The sequence below is a fragment of the Myotis davidii genome, unplaced genomic scaffold, assembly GCF_000327345.1.
Source record: "Myotis davidii unplaced genomic scaffold, ASM32734v1 scaffold209, whole genome shotgun sequence".
Taxonomy (NCBI): domain Eukaryota; kingdom Metazoa; phylum Chordata; class Mammalia; order Chiroptera; family Vespertilionidae; genus Myotis; species Myotis davidii.
The window spans coordinates 329,644-344,697 of record NW_006300047.1 but is presented as its reverse complement, the minus strand read 5'-3'; positions in this window follow the sequence as shown (position 1 = coordinate 344,697).

Here is a 15,054-nt window from a genome sequence, read left to right as displayed (position 1 = left end):
CAAGAATATTGTGATTTGACGAAGTAATAAATTGTGAAAAAGTAGAGAAAAGTGTGGTTGTTTTGTAAGAGAGATTCATTGATTTCTTCAACAAATGTTTTCTGTTCTATGCACTGGAGATTCAGCATTGAACGTAAGTACATGCATAGCTGAGTGTGAACAAATCTCTTTGATAAAAAATTCTGTTGAAAATCAACATTCAGCATCTATTTGAGGTATGACCTAATCTTCATTTCTCCGGTATTACATATGGAGCAATAGTATTGAATTTTGATAGAACTTCTCTCCTAAGTATAACATTGGTTTTGGGAATGAAGATGCAAACAGAAACACACTTGGCTGAATGAAGTCCTCTCCTCGTTATTCTTCCCCGTGGTCAGCATTCACTTCTGGGTTTAGCCAAGAGGAGCACGCAGGGAATGAAACGGCACACCGTTGTTAGGGCCTGGGAAGGGGAGGGAATGGGGGGAGGCTGATATAGAAACAGACCTTCTGCACCAGGGACCGTGGTATCTTGTGCTGCTGCCAATTAATTAGTGATGAGTTTGTTGTGCTGCCTGTTGCCCAGGATGATTAATCTGAGCCTGATTCCAACTAAACCATTAAGGAAAGTTCACGGCGAGATAAGCTGTGAGTGACAATGTTGCCCTTTAGAAGAAGGGGAGCTGACAGCATGAAATGCAACCCCCTGCCACCCCCTCACTGGCTCCCAGACTGTCACGGTAAAATCCCCCAGCTCCTGCCGTGACTAAAAACTGAGAAGGCATGTGATCAGGGACTAGGAGAACTTAAACGGCCTTGGGGATTCACTTCTCCAACTGGCTCATCCCACAGATGAGGGGTGGAGGATCAGAGAAGTCAAGTCGTGCTACTTGCTTCTGGATACCCAGCAGTTGCTGGCTGGGCTGGTCTCTGGACACTCTGTGTTGTCCCTTTCCTATGCATCACAGAGTCCTGCTCTCTCGGCAGCTGCCCCTCCTACAGAAGACATGGGATTAGAGGCCTGGAGATCCAGATTCTAGTCCAGCCTCTGAAATCAGCTTACTCTGTAGACTGAATCTGCTATGGAAAGAGAGGCTGGCTGCTGACAAGGCGCCTTGGTGGTTTCCAATGTGGCTTTTCATTCTTCATTAGGCCAGATCTACTTCCTTATGTGATGGTCTCAGAGAAGCGTTTCAAGAGAGTGAAGGCGGATGCTGCAGCACCTCTTGAAGCCTAGACTCCAAAGCTTGCACAATATTGATTCCACTGCTTTCTATTGGTCAAAGAAAGTTACTGGGCCAACCCAAACTCAGTGTGTGGGGAAAATGGCTCCAGCTCTCAATGGGATGAGTTTCAAAGACACAATGCCAAGAGTCATATGGTATATATCATATTTTTAAGTAATCTTTGCAAATTACATCATTTATCTATAAAGTCTAGACACTTTAGGCCCCCAGAAAATACTAAAATAACCTCACTGACTCCAATCTCCCAATGTACTTATGTCTATTCTCTGGATCATATTGCTTGTGAATTGTTCTCAATTATTGTGTTTTGGTAGTGGTGTAAGGGCGTGGTGCTATGGGAAAGAATATAAGCATGTGTATGTAGATCATGTGATTGCATATATGCTACATGTCACTTTATGTCCAAGTGTATGTTTTAATTTGATGTTTGACTGATTTAGTTTTAAGATGCCATATGACACAAAAGAATATGTAATATCCAAATAGAAAGACCAAATTCAAAGTGGATGCAAAGTAATTAAAAAATAGAAAAGAAGAGCAATCAAATGCAGCCAAAAATGCCTTAAAAATGAATAATATTATGTCCTTAACTACTTGTGAGAGACCAACCAAACCTGACTCTGAGCCTCCTAGGAGACACCAGGAAGAGCACAACACGTGCAACGCAGAGGGAGAGGGACACAGTGGCGATCGTTCGTTTCATGGTCACAGAGCCTTCTGTCGACATTGCATTCCCTCCCTTGTATTTCATGATCTACTCACATAAAACTGCCCTCTTTTCCTTTTTTGTACCTTCAATGGGGTTCCCTATAATAATTTTAATTTTTGTTTTAAAATGCGATCTTAAAGAAAAAGAGAGACCGAATGTGGATTCGTCATGGCCTCTGTGTTCTGTCCATGGGGTTGAACTGGGAGAAAGCCCAGGTGGACCTGGTTTCTAACAGCCTGTAGGGGCTGACTGACAACATTCAATTACAAGTCAAAATGTGTGTGTGTGTGTGTGTGTGTGTGTGTGTGTGTGTCCTGACTGCTGCTTTAAACCAGGCCACTCAGAACCCACTCTTTTTCATAACAAGCCGTTGGGACGCTACAATGAAGGAGTTGCATATCCCTGCCCAGCTCACCAAGAAAGACTTGGGTTTCCCTTTTGTTCCTACCTTTGCACCTTGCCTCTTGGAAGGTCCCCATGTTTACATTTCCCTGATGTAACACTCTGTGCTCAGACAAAATGGTAGATTTCCTGAGTTGTTTTTCCTCTATTGAATTTGATCTCAAATATCCAGTTGGCACTGGTCTTTTTCTTTCTGATAGCCTCCGTCCTATAGATAAGTCCAACTGCCAGAAATCCATTCCTTATCCTGGAATTGGTCACCAGACAGCACCAGTCACTCAGATGCGGGAGAGTCTCACAGAAAGAAATGTGAACCTCAAGCCAAGGCTGGAGCAGGGAGGAGGTGAAGGACTGGGAGGCTGTCTTGTATGGAGTGCCCCGAGGGGTTGTCTAGAAAGTAACCTCTTCCAAAGCTCTTGCGAAAATGCTGTCGCAGAGCACCATTTCTAGGGCGCCCAGTTGAGTGGGAACCCTCTCCTCCCTGCTCCTAGCAGTTACCTCTTAGAAATAAAGAAAATACATTTGCTGGCTTGAGCAGAAAAGCCGCTATGTGTCTCTATTCGACAGAGAAGGAGTGCTGCTCCTCCTCAAACAAGAATCTTTTCCTTTCTTAAAGAACAAGACAAAGCCAACAATGCCCAGGGTTTTTTTCTCCCTCCAAATGGCTGTTTATCCCGTTGAGTCTTGGCTACTGTATTAACTGGAAACAATCAAGGAGGCAAACAGATTTCCAATAGCCTCCCCTTATTCTGCAAGATTGAAATGAGTACCCTGCTGTGGTAGACCAATTCAGAACAAGTTATTTCATACAATTGTTCGAAAATTATCTGTTTATCTGACCACCCTCCACACACACACACACTCACACACACACACACACACCTAGAACAACCAAATCATGTTATTTTTGTACTGTTTTGAACTCTCTGTTCCTTACCCCATATGGCTAATCAACCTCTGAGTCCTGTTTACTCTACCACCTGTGAACCTCTTAAATAATGCAGTAAGAGCAGGATCCTGCAGTGGTGAAGAGCACAGACTAAGGATCTGGATTTCCTGGTTTTGAATCTACCATTTGCAGGCTGGGTCATTTCAGCCTCAACATCATCATATGTAAAGTGGAGGAAGTAATAGTACCTAATTCATAGGATTGTTGATGAAGTATATGCGATGCTTTTAGAATAGCAGTTGACGCATAAGAAGCACCTGATAAGTATTGTTATTGACATTAATTTTTTAAAATATGTTTTTATTGATTTTTAGAGAGAGAGGAAGGGAGGGGGCTAGAGAGATAGAAACATCAATGAGAGATAAACATCATTGATCAGCTGCCTCCTGCATACCCCCTCCTGAGGATAGAGCCTGCAACTCAGGGCACTGAGCAACACTGGCCAAGCTGACATTATTTTTATTATTGAATCTGCTCACTTATTTCCTTTCTTACTCATACAGTCTCCATTCAAGCCAACACTATGTTCAACCTGGACACCTCCAATAGCTTCTCAACTTTTCTTCCTGACTCTGCCTTCCCCAGTCCATTCTTTCATTGTGTAGCCAGAATATACAGTCAAGACAAACAAACTAACAAAACTTGGTGATACTGTGTATGAGTATGAGAATGTGGAGATGACAAGAACCTGAGAAAATAAGCTGGGGGAACTGAGAAACTCCATGAAGGGCTTTGGGTTGTATCCTGCTGTGTCCTGCAGTTTTGTCCCAGGTGGTGTGAAGGGTTTGGACACCAAACTGAAGCTGGCTATCCAACACTGCAACCCTTGGATGTTTGACTCTTCATGTGAGTTAGCGAGCAGCCTGGTTGTCAGAGAGTTTCTGACCAAACCCAACAAAGATAGCATCATCGTTATATTTTGGAAAAATTTGCCATGTCCCCTTGGGTCACTGAGTGATGCTAACGGGTTCCATTGAACAGTTTTTCTTCTACTTTCACCCCAAAACTAAGAGGCTTAAAACAACAACCAGTTATTATATCTCACATGAGTGTGGGTTCACTACGGATTGGCTGATCTAGACTGGTTTCAGCAAATCTCTGATGGCTTTGCTAATACTTCTGCAGGTCAGCTGGGACCCTATGCTACGTGGACTTGTATAGGTCACCTCAACGGGGAAGCCCTGCTTCACGTATCGCTCCTCTTCTTGGGACCAGCATTTGCCTGAGCTTTCCCTTCTCAAGAGTAATGGTGAAAATGAGAGAGGGAACGTAAGGCTTCAGCTCAGAACCCGGTCGCCTGGCCAAATCAGCGCCAGGAAATAGTGTTCCATTTCTATAATAATGCGGATTTTTTTCAATTGATGGAGTTACACATATGTTGATATATATGTGATTTGATATGTATGCTATTTTGTTGTATTGACAGCAAGCTTTAAAATTTCATATGTCAAATTTGCTGAAGGTGTTAAGATCATAGATATTTTTACGCTTAAAAATGTCAAATTTCATGCCAAAAAAAGAGCATTTAAGGGAAGTTTTAATTCATTACTTTATTTTGAAGAAAAGTGCTGCTGAAAATTATCATATACTTTGGGAAGCTTATGGTGAACATGCTCCATCTCAAGATACTTGTGAACGCAGGTTTAAATGCTATAAAAGTGATGACTTTGATGTGAAATACAAAGAACATCCAGGTGAACCGAAAAAGTTTGAAGACCAATAATTACAAGTACTATTGGATGAAGATGCGTGTCAAACTCAAAAACAACTTGAAGAAAGATTAAACATTGCTCAGCAAACAATTTTCAATCGTTTACAAGCAATGGGAAAGATTTTAAAGGAAGGAAAATGGTGCCACATCAACTGAACGAAAGACAAATGGAAAACCGAAAAGTTGTCAGTAAAATGTTGCTTTAACAGCATGAAAGGAAGTCTTTGTTTGCATTGAATTGTGACTGGCGATGAAAAGTGGACTCATTTTGAGAATCCCAAATGCACAAAATCATGGGTTGATCCAGGTCAACCATCAACATCGACTGCAAGGCCAAATCGCTTCGGAAAGAAGACAATGCTCGGTGTTTGGTGGGATCAGGAAGGTGTAGTGTATTATGAGCTTCTAAAACCAGATGAAACCGTTAATACTGATCGCTATGGACAACAAATAGTCAATTTGAACCACACTTTGATCGTGAAATGAACAGAATGTGCCAGAAGACACACAAAGTAATTTTGCTTCACGATAGCGCACCTTGCTTCACGATAACGCACCATCACACACTTTAAAACCAGTTAAAGACACGTTAAAAGATCTTTCCTGGGAAGTATTAACCCACCCACTGTATTTACCAGACCTTGCTCCTTCAGATGACCACTTGTTCCGATCGATGGCACACGCACTTTCTGAGCAGCACTTCAAAACATACGAAGAAGTGGAAAATTGGGTCTCTGAATGGTTTGCCTCAAAATAAGAAAAGTTCTATTAGGACGGTATCCACAAATTACCAAAGATGGGGGAAATGTGTAGCTAGCGACGGACATTACTGTGAACAAAGCACCTTTGATGTTTCTCTTAAAATTATCGTGTTTTCTTTGATTACAACATCACATTATTAACTGATACCCCTGGTAGACTTCCTGGTGCCAGGAAAATGGCAACTGTGGGATCTCCAGCTTTTGCCCAAGGCAGTATTACCCTCTGGCTTTACAAAGGTCCCATGTTTGGAAACACTGTATCTTCATTTGAGGCCAGGGGTCTGTTAATGTAATGAGTGAACTGATGGGGCAAAAAGCATAATTAAATGGAGAGGTGGTGTCCTATCTTGAGCAAGGGCAAGGCTGTTGTGAATGCCTGGCCGGTGTTAACAGCGACAATAGTACAGTAACTGTTCTAACACTTACAGATAATGACACTGTTCTAAAGCAGTGCTTATATTAATCCATGTAACCCTTCCAATAAGGATTTTAAGTAGATATTATTATTATTTATATTTTACAGGTGAGAAAATTGGGGCACAGAGAGGTTTGGTAACTTGCCCCTAATCACAGAGCTGGGAAACCAGAAAATCTGGCTCCAGATTTCATGACCTTAACTGTAACACTCTACAACAAAGTCATTTCATTTTTGAGAAAAAAAAGGTCATAAATGCAGACTTCCACATAAAGTCATTCAGGTTTTACATCCTGATAAATAATTTAAATAAATAAAAATCATTGTGCAGGCCAATGAAAATATATTGATGGGCTGAAATGACTGTAGACATCCAGTTTAAGACCATTATCTGACCTACAGTGTTGGTCTGATTAGAAGTTTATCAGCTGAATTCAGGGCAGCTGCCCGGATGCTCCAGGCCTCCTGCCCTTCGGAAAAGTACTGAGCTCAATGAAAGTTTCAAAAATCAATTCCCGAGATCCCAGAAGTGTCTTCGTGAAACTCTGGCTGATGCTCCTACCCTGGCGTTGATCCAGGGTATCAGGTGGGAGTTGGCTGATTCTCCTACCTTGACATTGGCCTGTCCTTTACATTGGAAATCAGAACTGGAGCCCAGGGCGGAGACTGGCCTGGCTTTGTAAAGCAGGCGTGGGGCCAGCTGTGAGCCTTTCACCTAGGGTGGTTCACCTTCCTGCAGGGGCCTGGCAGGTGAGAGAGAGCTCTGTGCCAAGCAGGTGTGATTTAACATTGTTGTCAGGAATCCGTGTCTGAGGGGGGGCGTGGCGGGGGTGGTTAGAGGAGGGAAAACCCAAAGGGAGACAAGAGGATGTGCAAACCAGGGCTGAAAAATTGATCACACTATGCAGAGAGGGAGAGGAACAACAATGCCTGTGGTGGCAAAACAGAGTTTGCAAATGCAGAAGGGACCTTGATTCAGAAAGCACTGTTTTCTCCTTTCCTATAGCTTTTCCTTAAGTTCCCCCAAATCACAAGGCAAGGCCTGGTGGGATAAGCCTGTCTCTCTGGAGCCCGTATCAGACTCTGTGTCTGTTAGTTAGAGAAGAGGTAGGACTTCCCCTGCCTTCCTTGCAAATCTGAAAAGTGTCCCTTACACCCCCACCCCGCCACACCAGTTCTTCCATGGGTCTCACCTGTTACTCCCATGCTGCCAAATTCAGCTCCCTTTGGCTTTCAGGAGTGATAATAGCCAAATCTCTTATTTTATTTAACGCAGCATTTTGTCCATTATCAACCCCACCTCTTCCTCTCTCAATATGAAAAAGACCTAATGACCCCACCCCACCCCCTGTAACCCCCGCCTCCCCACATCTTTTTGGCTGGAGCAGATGCTGAGATTTCTGATGGTTGGCAATAAGTGGTTACATCCTCAAGTTATTTTTTTTGCAGTTTATATAACAAATCCTGGCAATATTTACCCATTTGTATTATCTAGAGGGTTGTTATTTGCTGTGCCTGCTGTTTTCTGAACAGCATGCAGAGTTTGTTTTTTGTGTTTTTTTTTCAAGCAGCTCCCTGCCCCCTCTGCGTCCAGGAACGCTAGGCTACGGTTGATAACATTCCTGGAGGGGCCGCTCTTCTGTGGGTGGGACGGACAAATGCAGAAAGGCCTTCATGGCAATGAAGCGTATGATGGGACTTCTAAGCAAACCCCCTCGTGGAGATGACAATATTATTTCCTTAATAGAAATGTCATGCACTCTTGTTGTCAACATGTCTTAGAAAACACCAAAGAAGGAGGGGAATCGTCCGTATTTCTTTCCATCTGTGATAAACTTCATGTGAAGTGTGGTCTCCCTGCACCCACTCAGAGCTTCACTCTAAGAAAATATTAATATCCAGATTTATTTTGCACTCTAATGGCGTCCCCACAGGAGTAAGGATTTAAAATGCCTGCATGATTTTGTAACACACTGATGTTCAATAACATCTGAATCCATTCCCTTCTGGCTAGATATGTAGGTGATTTTCAACTTTTCACTCCTATAAATGAGGCCTGGATGGGTGTTCTTGCTCACCAATTTTTGTGTGTGTGTGTGTTTCATATTATTACCTTGGGCTATTTCTATGAGTCAAATTGTTGAGTCAAAGGGAATGGGTATTTTTAAGGCTTTCAGTAATTGTGTAGAAAACTGGTACAAATTTATACTGTGGGGCCTTCTGAGACCAGGTCAATGCTAGCCTGTTCTTGGGACTTCCCTTTAGCCGAGGGAAAAATTATAAAGCAGGTTAGGGAGTGAAGGCTGCCTGGGTGGAGTTGAGATATGAAATAGGAGTCCGAGATGGTGCCTCTACAGTGACTGTTATGAACTGAATGTCTGTGTCTCCCCCAAATCCATATGTTGAAACCCTAGCGGGTAGCCCAAAATGTGATGGTATTAGGAGGTGAGGCCTTAGAGAGGCCATTGGGATTAAAGTCCTGAGCCCTCATGAATGGGATTAGTGCCCTTATGAGAGTCAGGAGAAAGCTTGCTCCCCTTCCCCTCCCCCCACTGCTCTCTGGCATGTGATACAGCAAGAAGCCAGCAATCTGCAACCTGGAAGAGGGCTGGCTCTCAACAGAACCCGACCACGCTGGCACCCTGATAGCAGCCTCCCAGCCTCCAGAGCTGTGAGAAATGCATGTCTGTCATTTATAAGCTACCTGGCCTGTGCTAAGCCTGAACGGACTAAGGTAGCGACAGACACCGGGATGGGCGAGGGAGAGTCACATGTATATCTAAGAGAAGGGGCTCCCTGCAAGGACAGGTGGGAAAAGGACTGGCCCAGTAAAGAAGAGGAAGGTGGGTGGTCTGTTGGCTTCCTGGCGGTCAGAGGAAACTCGAGCTCAGGTGGTCCCCTCCACGGGCACAGCCCTTAGTGCTTTCTTACCTTCAGTGAACCTGCTGGGATGCAGGGAAGTCCACTCAGGTGAGTGACCCGAACCGCTGGCACCTGCTGCTCAGCTGAAAAAAGGAGATCTTCATTCACGTCCAGGGTGCGCCCTCCCTTATAGAAACTCTCAACGGGCTTCCTGGCCAAGGCCTTGTTCTGCACATGCTCAGAAGCTCCGAGAGGATGTGGACATTGATGGACCCCCCTGAGCTGGAAGGAGCTGGCGGTGAAGCTCTTACTAGAAAAAGTCCCGTGAAACTCCAAGTTTCTATTGACATGATTACGTTGACTAATTATTAACAGCAACCTATTATCAAGATGGAAAATAGCAACTCACCAATTCTAAGAGATTATCTCCCAGGCCTTGCCTTAACAGCTTTATGTGGATAATCTCATTTTAATCATTAAAACAACCGTAAGAAGTCAGTGATAGTATTATCCTCATTTTAAGGAGGAGGAGGAAATTGGGGATTAGAGTGGCTAAGTCACTTTTCTAATATCACAGAGCTGGTAAGTGGTAGAGCTGGGATTTGAACCCACTTCTATTGGATGAACTCTGCCTTCTGTTTGCCTCACAGCAGGAGCTCGGTCAGAGCCATGCTTTACCTGGGGAAATGCTGATAGGTGGCCCTTTGAAAGAGTTTATTCAGTTATCTAGGCCCCGGGGGAGGAGGGCTGGAAATTCTGCTCTAACACATTCTGGCCGCCACGCTGAGATCTGGCCTAATTATGGTTTTCAGAGCAACAGAAAAGGCTCAGTTTGTCAGAAGGACATGAGCAGCTCCCTCCTGCACCGCTGGGTTCAGGTCACAAAGTGGGAAGCTCCCTGTGTGGGGTGCCAGGAGGCCTGTCCCCAGGGCCACTTGCCTGAAATGAGCAGTCTCCTTGGCTCCCTTGGAGCTGCAAGATCAAAGGCAAAGGGAGCCCTGAAGAGGACCCGTAGGGTGGTCCAATGGCAGCCCGATGACTTCTTGCTCACCGGGTACCGTTCAGCTCAGCTATCCTTCCCCCCTTATTGAAACCACACCCTCCAAAAGATGAACACTCACTCCTTTATTGCACCCAATATTGCGTTGTGGCTAAAATTGTCAAAATTAATTTGCCAACCTCCTGGCACTTACCTCCTGCTAGCAGTTACTAGCAGTCACTGCTCTACACGATTGACCATTTAGATCATTTAGGTTTCAATACTTATTCTCTCTTCACCACCCTGTGAAGTGGGTAGACTCATCTCCCTTTTAAAGATGACTGGAGGCTCAGAGACATTATGTAATTTGCTCAAGGTCACACAGCCGGTAGGGGAAGAGTTCAAATTCAAATACAGATTGACTGGCTCTAGAACCCATGCTCTTAATTGCTCTGCAGACCTGGAGACGCACAGACTTAGGGTCAAATCCTGCCTATGTCGCATCCCCACTGCACACCCAAGGGCACATCTTTTAATCCCTTTGTGTCTCAGTTTCCTCATCTGTGAATTGCAGGTGCTTGTTCTCCCGACTCTGTAGAATCATAGGGAAAATTAAATGAGATAGTGCATGTGAAGCTCCAGGGAGGGGTGCGGTTTCCCCAAAAGTTTATATTCTGCCTCCACCTCCAACTCAACGCATCTATTTCAACACCGCCCAGCCGTTTCCCTCCCCCCCAGGATGTGAAACTTCACCTTGATCCAAACAAAAGAAAGAATTCAAAGTTACGGAGGGAGGGGGAACAGAGCCCCGAGTAGCAGGTGCTTGCCCTTTTCCTTTGATAGTCCTGCATTTCAAGAGCCCTGACTTGCTAGAGCGAATGCACACCCAAATCTGTTTCTGAGTGGGATCTCATGATGGAACGAGCTGCAAAGCAAAGCCAGGTCTTGGAGCTTCCCTGCAAATGTGAGCCTGCTCCTCCCTCTCCCCTAGACTAGCTCCTCCAGGTGGGCCCTCCAGGAGAGAAATCCAGAGAGAGGTGTCCTTCCTGCATGTCCCAGGCCCGTCCTGTCCTCTGGGCTACATCTTCGACAAAAGGCAGCGTGAGATGACTCAAGGTCTCGTTTATTAATTGGGAATTAGAGCCCCTTTAGGACAGAGCTGGGCTATTGTTGAGGAGCTGAGCTGCAGTGAAAGAATTTAATTTAAAGAATGAGTCAATTCAATTGAATCCTGAAAATCATTTGGATGTTCCCCCTGGGGGAGTCTACTTGGAATCAATAAATGTGCCTGTGTCCCTGGCTCCTGTTTCTACTCCCCTAGGGTCCCCAGCCAGGGGGACATCGTTCAAAGGGACCAGGTTTCATTTAGGAGAAAGGTGGGTTTTGCCAAATGCGCAAAATGGGGCGCTTCTCAGCTCCGTGATGAGATCTCTCTCTCACTCTGTCCTCTGCCTGTCCCCCATGCTGTCCCCTGCTTCCCACTCATCCCCCGCCCCCATGTCGCTCTCTCCCCGGGGTCAGCTTTCTTTCTTTGTCTGCATTCACTCTGTGCTTCCTCCTTTCTTTTTTTCAATCTCTAACTCGCCTTTTTTTCCTTCAAAAATGCTGTTGAAATGGCCAGACTCAGAAGCAGAGAGCAGAATAGTGGATGCCAGGCCCCGGGGAAGGAGGGAGGGATGATGTTGGTCAAAGGTCGCAACGTTTCAGTTACTCAGGATGGACAGAGACCTGCTGTGCAGCTGGCGCTGGAGTTGGGGAGACGGCGCAGAAGAAGAGCCAGGCCCAAGACTTGGGCTCAAGCCCTGATCCTGCCAAACGTATTCCCATTGGACCTCACTTCTCTCATTGTAAAAGGAGGATCATCTTGTCTATGGCAGAGTTATTGTGAAGGTAGTTTGTGGAAAGTGTCTGACGCAAGGTGGGAACTGAGCGGGTGGTGATAACGGTGGCGATTTTGCTATTGCACAGGGATCGGAGGGCCTGGGGTGAGGAGTAGGCACTGACTTTCAGGGGTAAATGGGCAGCTGTGGAAGGTTTCACAGAGTGGGGTGGCATGATCTCGGCCGGTCATTTCCTTTCGCTCCTCACTGTAGGGCAGTGGTTCTCAACCTTCTGGCCCTTGAAATACAGTTCCTCATGTTGTGACCCAACCATAAAATTATTTTCGTTGCTACTTCATAACTGTAATGTTGCTACTGTTGTGAATCATAATGTAAATATCTGATATGCAGGATGGTCTTAGGTGACCCCCATGAAAGGGTCATTCGACCGCCAGCGGGGTCTCAGCCCACAGGTTGAGAACCGCTGCTGTAGGGCCTCGATTTTTGTATCTTGGCCCAGTTGAGTCCTGATTCTCTATGGAGAAACAGGAGAGCCAGCGATCTGTCTGTGCAATCCCTCCTCTCTGCCCTGTGGAACTGAGGTGTGCAGGCAGAAAGTTAACCTATTTTTTTTAGAAAGTGAAAAAGCCCACAGTGCGTGTACATGTGTAAGTCCACGGGCAGCGCTCCAAAGCCTGTCCTGGAATAAGCAATTTTTCACTAAAACAAAACCCGACAGAGGTCAGCTTCTCTAACTCCAAAAGTAAGTAATGATACCGGCAGCCAGACACCTCAGCACAGGGGTTCTCAGCCTGGGCTGCACATTACAATCACCTGGGGAACTTTTTAAAATCCTGATTCCTGGGCCTCACCCTCCAGAAATTCTGTTTCTTTGTTATGGGGTGGGGCCACAACATTAGTAACAAAGAAACAGAATTTCTGGAGTCCCCACCCCCACCCCCGGCCTGTGTGCTTTCCCAGAGGCCCTGGATTGGGACGAGACTCACCTGCCTGCCTCTATTCATATCACCTGGCACCTCTGCCCGCTCTGCTCTATGCCCAGGGCGACTTGCTTCCCTTGAAATGGTCTGGCTTCTTCGAGGAAGCCTTCCATCACGGGGCTCTGACCCAGGGAAAGGTGGCAAGGACTTTTCTGTCTGGAAGTCCTGATTACTCTAAACTTAAAGCAGTCGTGGTCATTTCTCCATTTGCAAAAAGAGAAGATGAAGCAGTTCCTCAAAAAGTGAAAGCATTACCCTGTGACCAAGCCATTCCACTCCCAAAGAACTGAAAACAGGTATGCAGATGCCTGTACACATGTTCATAGCAGCATTATTCACAAGACCCCAGAGGTGGGAACAGCCCAAATAGCCATGGGAGGATGAGTGGATAAACAAATGGTGCCCTATCCACACAACAGAATATTATTCAGCCCTAAAAAGGAATGCAGTAGGAACACACACTACAGTATGGATAAGGCTCAAAAACATTGTGCGAAAACATAAGTGAAAGAAGCCAGGCACACACACACAAATCTCATATTATGTGACTTCATTAATGTGACATATGGAGGATAGGTAAATCCATGGAGCCAGAAAGCAGATTGGTGGTTGTCAGGGGAGGGGGGTGAGTTGGGGTGGGGAGCAGTCCATGTGGCAGTGAGGACCTGTGGGCTGCTAACAGCCACACAAGTGATCCTGGAAATAGATCGTTGATCCTTCTGATAAAGACCGAAGCCTCATGAGGGACCCAGAGACAAATGACCCAACTAAATTTAGAGGATCACACTAGCTTTCTGATCCTCTAAAGCTGGGAGATAATAAGCATTTGCTGTTTTAAGCTGGTAAGTTTTAGAACAATTTCTTACACAGTAAAATGTCATCTGTACAGTAATAGTTTCAAAGCACTGCCTTTGCCAGATCCTTGCTAGAGATGGGGGAGATTCAGAGGGGTGAATCCTCCAGGAGCTCATGGGCCAGCAGGATGAAGACATAAGAATTCAAAATGGAAATCCAGAAGTGTGTCCAAGGCACAGAGCTGGTGGAGAGGATCTTGCATTAACAAAGAGTTCCAGGTCTTTGACGGATGAATAGGAGTTCACTAAGAAGATGCTGCAAAAATTATGGCTTTTGAACAAATGAATAGGTAAGAGTAGTAAAAGATGGGAAGTAAGACCACTTAGGATACAGGAAATGGAATTGTAATTTGGTGACTAATCTGTAGAAAGTGAGGAATAAACACAGGGAGGAGTCAAAGGTGACTTGTTTTTTGTTTTTTTGGTTTTTTTTTTGTTGTTGTTGTTTGAATGAATAAATGGGTGATTGTGCCATCAACTAAAATGGAGATCACAGAAGGAGGATTCTAAAAAGCAGTGAGACTTTGGAACAGGTCCCAGATACGTTTCATAATGATGCACGTTAGCTTTCTTTGATTACCATTTTATAACACAGACTTAGTTGTCTATGGCTGTGCAATAAATTACTCCGAAGCTTAGTGATTTAAAACTGCAAACACGTTCGGTGTCTGCAGGTCAGAGTTCTGAGAGGGGCTTAGCTCCGCAGGGTTTCTCACGAAATTGCCATCATGATGTTGGCCATGTTTGTTGTCATCTGAAGGCTTGAATGAGGCTGGCGGGTCCACTGCCAAGATGGCTCAGCCACAGGGCTGCGGGTGGGTGGCCTCGATTCCTCTCCAGGTGAGCTCCTCCATAGGGAAGCCCCCCGTGGTAGCTAACTTCTTCTGGGACAAAGCTGTCCAAGAGTGAGAGTGGTCAGGAAGCCAGAGGGCTTTTTATAGCTGAGTCTCCAAAGTCAGACACGGTCCCTTCTGCTCTTTCTGCTCATTTGAGGTGTGGAGCATCGAAGAGTTAGTAGTCACAGCTTAAAATTAATACACACTTGGTACTTAATAAATAGCTTTGAACGAACTGATTATACTGCTTGCAGAAGTTTTCTTCTATTTCATTTAACACATTACAAACACGGTTCCCTAGTATTAGGAAATAAGTATATCATGGACTTTGCAAACAGACTGGCTTGGGTTTGGATCCCAGGTCCATCTCTGCAAACTTGAACAATGTTGCTATTCTGAGGCTCAGTTTTCCTGCCTGTAAAGTGAGAATAATAGCGCCTATATACCAGAGTTGTTATAAGAATTAAATAATCCAATATAAACGTAGAACTTAATTCGTTGCTTGGCAGGTAGTACTTATTTTTTA